This window comes from Xiphophorus hellerii, chromosome 7 (genome assembly GCF_003331165.1).
Source record: "Xiphophorus hellerii strain 12219 chromosome 7, Xiphophorus_hellerii-4.1, whole genome shotgun sequence".
NCBI classification, from domain to species: Eukaryota; Metazoa; Chordata; class Actinopteri; order Cyprinodontiformes; family Poeciliidae; genus Xiphophorus; species Xiphophorus hellerii.
In genome coordinates, this window is record NC_045678.1 from 26,974,703 (window position 1) to 26,979,941 (window position 5,239).

The 5,239-nt window shown below is 42.1% G+C and overlaps 1 long non-coding RNA gene across 1 annotated transcript; it reads left to right on the top strand.

The window, feature by feature from the left end:
- LOC116722566 (uncharacterized) lies at positions 1-1,074 on the top strand. The gene is made up of 2 exons (XR_004339782.1): positions 1-296; positions 881-1,074. It is a non-coding gene; the product is annotated as an uncharacterized LOC116722566 (long non-coding RNA).
- Positions 1,075-5,239: the final 4,165 nt, after the last annotated feature.

Sequence of the window (5,239 nt, forward strand, 5' to 3'; positions counted from 1 at the left end):
CAACCACAAAAAAAGAACTCAAGCGGTTCCTGGGTCTTGTGGGGTACTACCGCAGTTTTTGTAAGAACTTTTCTACGGTGGTTTCTCCACTGACAGATTTGCTGAAGGATAAGGTGAAGTACACCTGGTCAGCTTCCTGTCAGAAAGCTTTTGATGATGTCAAATCTGTTCTCTGTTCTTCCCCTGTCCTTGCAGCTCCACGACTGGATCATCCTTTTGACCTGCATGTGGATGCAAGTGATGTAGGTGCAGGTGCTGTCTTATTTCAGCAAGATGATGATGGGGTTGATCGACCTGTGAGTTTCTACTCTAAAAAATTCAACCATTTTCAGGTGAACTATTCTGTCATTGAAAAAGAGACATTGGCATTAATTTGGGCTTTACAGCATTTTGAGGTATACCTGGATTCTGGCAGTGTTCCTCTGGTGGTCTATACCGATCACAACCCCCTAACATTTTTGCATTCATTACAGTGTCCGAATCGCAGATTGATGCGATGGATGTTGTTTTTGCAGCCATATTGCCTGGATATCCGCCATATTAGAGGCTCGGACAATATTGTGGCGGATGCTTTATCCAGGGCACTTTGTCCTTAGATTTAATGGACTATGCATTTAATTTTCAGTCTCCTTCTCAAAAGGTTTCTTATAGGCTTCTCCAGTGGCTAGTGTGGGTGAGCTGGTGAGGTGGGGATTGAATGGGTGATTGTGGTAAGGCAGCAAAGTCTGATAGTATTGTACTTGGCACCTAGTTCAGTTGACTTGCTGTGTTTTTTTTGGAGTTCCATTAGGGACTCCATTTTTATGGGAGGGGGTGTGACGATCCCCTCCTATCCAGTAGGTGTCTCTAGTCCATTATTTGTTTTCTTTGTTCTTTTCAGGAAACGGGGGAATGGCCTGTTAATTGAACGCACCGGGTGGCTGATAAATACTGACGTCCTGTCAGTCACTGGGTCTGCTTGGTTGGCCTCCGGACCAGACCGGGACAAGCAGCATTGGTCCACATCTCTCTCGGACTGGCTGAGCAGTTCACCCAGCGCATTTTTGGATAAAAATAAATTGTTGTGTCTGTGGATCCGCTCGTCTGTCTCCCATTTTTGTCATCGCCTATGAGTGGGGCGTGACACTATCTATCTATCTATCTATCTATCTATCTATCTATCTATCTATCTATCTATCTATCTATCTATCTATCTATCTTGTTTCAGAATCTGAACCTGGACAGATCTACTGGTGTTACTGTTTCTTCACTTATTTCCTCACACCTGGAGTCTCACTTACAAAATCTTTGAGGTCTATGAGTTTCTATTGTGACATCAGCCTTTAACTCTGCGTCTCCCGTTGGTAAGATGACTTTTCTTATGTCAAGTGAAGTTTGACCTTTGAGTCTGAGATGTGTGAAACACTCCCAGCTGTTGGGACACCTTGTGGCGTGCTGAAATGAGGTAATTGCGATGAACTTCCTCATTCAGTCAACCTCACCTGTGAGAAACTGCTGACCACTTTGTCTTGTGAAACATTCTGACTTGTGAAATGACTTCCTGTTGATGGAGGTAAGGGCTGCTTAGAAAGAGAACAAACTTACTGCAGGCCATCTACTTAAGCACATCCCTGATCTTTTGCAATGTACCTGATAAGAGTCTTAGTCTAAAGCGGTGGTTCTTAACCTTTTATGAGGTACCGAACCCATCAGTTTCATATGCGCAGTCACCGAACCCTTCTTTAGTCATAAATAAAATAATTTTTTTTTCCAAATTCAAGACATAGGTATATGTTTTTTTGCTGGTGCACAAAATGAGCCGTGCATGAACGTCATCTTTGCTCAAAGAACAAAACCATGAACTCACAGCAAGTTACAGTGTTACTTTATTCTGGCCCCCCAAAAATATTTCGGCCCCATAAAAGAATTTCAGCCCCCCAAATATTTTTTTACTATTTTACTAATTAAAAATAAATTAGGATTTTTTCAAAGAATTAAATTTTTTTTAATAACTTAATTTTTTTTATTTTAAATTTAATTAGTTTTTTGTCGTTTTGAATCCACTTGTATGCCATTTGTATTGCACAAATGGCATACCTGCAAATCAGTGTGACTTCTGCTGATGTTTTTGGGAGACCAGTTCAGAGAGGCGTGGCTTCACCTTGGCAAGTGCATCTTCAGAGCAAAGTCTGTTCATTTTCTTCTTTTTTTGCTCGACATATTTAGTATGGATTAAAATATTAAGAAAGAAACCACGCGACGTACAACTACGACAACCGTTGAATACTGCACGCACTAAATTCCCCGCAGCACTGATTGGCTGAGCAATGTAACATGATCCTCTGCAGCAAGTGATGGCCAAGCGAGGTGCGTCATCACGACTTTACACAAGTGTGTCTTTACCTCTGCGGCAGAGGCTCCGCCGAACCCCTGAGACCGACTCATCGAACCCCTGGGGTTCGATCGAACCCAGGTTAAGAACCACTGGTCTAAAGTGATTGAATTGGTTTCCATCTTGATCCTTTTGGAGTTACGGTTCCATCAGTAAAACTTTCTGTCAGCTGATGTTTGTGCGAAGGTTCTGATGCTCTGCGGGAACCACAACACGTTAGCAGAACAACCTGTATGAAGCGTAAAATTCCTCCCAGGCGCCGTTTAACAGCCATGAAGGATCGAACCGCCCACTCAGACTGTTCTCAGATCAGCACCTGGACCATAATCTGCCTTCTGACTCCCACAGACTCCGATTATCACCTGGAGTCACCTGATCAGAGGCGGTTATCAGCCGTCTGCAGAAGCACCTCCACAGTGTGGAACAGGAGCATCAGAGAGCTGATGAAACTGTTCAGGTGGAAACTCCAACATGTGGAGCAAACATGCTGCAGAATTTCAAGTTCACTGTTAGGGTCAGAGGGAGTCAGGTGGACCGGCCTGGAGGAGGATACATCTGAAACATGTTGGATCAGATTGAAAGTGTGAAAACATCAGCAGACAGCTGTTTGGTCACAACAAGTCACATAAGTCAGGCTGAGTTCTCCTGTCTTACCCTTTGACCTTCAGAGGTCAGCAGGATAACATTTCCTGTCAGAGCATTCTTCTGTTCCTTCCTGAGTTTTAAACTGAATTGAATTGCTGCTGTGAGAGTGAAGATGTGTTGGGATGAAACCAGGAAATTTACCTGGAATGTTTCTTGTCAGACAGCACAGGAAACTCCTCCACAGTTCACTCCTTCTTCCTGTTCTGAGTTTCCAATACACACTCTTTAATGTTTGTTCCAATTCAGTGTGAACTGAAAGTTTGCACTGTTCAGTTTTGTTCAGTTCAGTGTCACCCAGTACAGTTGAATCCAAATCGGTTCACATCAGGTACAGTTCATTTTGTTCAGTTCAAATAATTTCAAACCTGCTAAACTAAACTCAGTTCACTTCAATACCATTCAGTTTCTCCACTCTCATGCATTTTAATTCTGTCCACAGTTATTCGAATTATGGTCATTTCAGTTTATTTTAGCTTAATCCAGTTTTCTTCAGTTTATGTTAGTTCCCTTCAATTTGATGCAGTTCAAATATTTTCAGATCAGTTAAATTAAGTTAAGTTTAAATAAGTCTTGTCCAGTGCATTTTAGTTCAGTCCATAACAGTTATTTTAATGTGGGTAATTTTAGTTAATTTGAGTTTAGTTTATTTTAGTCCATTCAGCTAAATCCAAGTCCAAGACCAAGTTAGTTCAGCTTAATCCCTTTCATTTAAGTTCATTTTAAGCCAGACAAGTCCAGGTTAGTCCAGGTCAGTTCTCTTCTGTCCTGAACTGAAGTATCTATTTCAGACCAGTTCAATCCAGTTAATTTTGTTCATTTCAGTTCTGTCTCCAGTTCAGATTTGTCCAGTATAGTTCATCCAGCTTAGTTCCAGTGAAGTGATTTTAGTTCTTTCTGGTTCGGTCCACTTCATTCATGTTTATGCCACTTTGCTAATCCAGTTCAGTTCAGTTCACTTCACTTCATCCAGTTCAGACAAATTTAGTTCAGTTCAGTTTAATGGAGTTCTGCTAAAGCTGGTCCTGTCAAGGTCAATTGATTTAGTTCATCCAGTTCAGCCCAGTATCGCTTAGTCCAGTCCTGCCAAGTTTAACTCAGGTTGTTTTGGTTGATTTCTGTTCTGGTAATTTGAATCTATTTAAGTTCAGTTTCTCCCAACTCTGCTGTAGGTTCTATCTTTTCCTCCGTCTCTTTTAGCCTCTTTTAGCTGCTTACATGCACACGCTGCAGCTTACATTACCATGTTTATGTGTGTCTGCCGGCAGTCATACATAAACAGACTGAAACTGATTAGACACTGATTAGACAACCCTTTAGGGAGGGTCCAGATTGCAGAGAAGAATAAAAAGTTAAACTCACATTACAATCTTTCTCTCACTTGTTTTCATCCACAAATTGAGCTAATTGTGGCCCAGCACTGGACGGTGAATGTAACTCTGTATCTGTTCCATTTGTATGACATGTATGGATGGTTACATTTGATCATTTCTTGGCATTAAAGCCTGCTTTTATATATAACCAAATTTCATTATCTCTCCAGGTAATTTACACTTAGGGGTTCTGGTCGGGTCCTGAACCTGCACAGAGACAGAATGAATGAACTCCAACAACTCTGTCCAGTAAAATTCAAATGCTGCTGATCTGGAAAAATGTAATGAATCGTAAGCTATTTAACCTCCAGATGGAAGCGCTGTTGTAAGTAAAATAAAAAGGATTTTGAAGCATTTTGAGGTCTTGACAGAAGCGTTGTTGTGTGGAAAGCTCTAACGAATATTTATCGTAATGTAGGCGCTGTTATCTGTGGGATGCAGAAAATCATTGAAGCACCAGCCAGGAAGGACCGGCGGAAACACGCAGGTATCCTCCCATCAGATCCAGTTTGGGAGCCGCTGTCACTCATCAGAACTCCACAGGAAGCGGAGGGTCTTTATCAACCTGCACGCGCCACCACAGGGCTAAATTTACTCCCCAACTCTGACAGCATATCAGTCCATATACCCTGATACGGACAGAACTTTCTGCTGTCAAACACCAGCAAGCAGAAATCCAGTCCGGTCTGGAGAAATTATTTATACTCCATTACCATCAGTTACCTGTTCAACACCTGCTTTCAGCGACCTGTTCACCTGTTTCTGACTGAACTCCCTGCAGCTGCACACAGCTGAGGACAGATGTTCTGGCCTCTCTGTCAGCGTGATGGGAGCACTTACACTGTGATTAGTG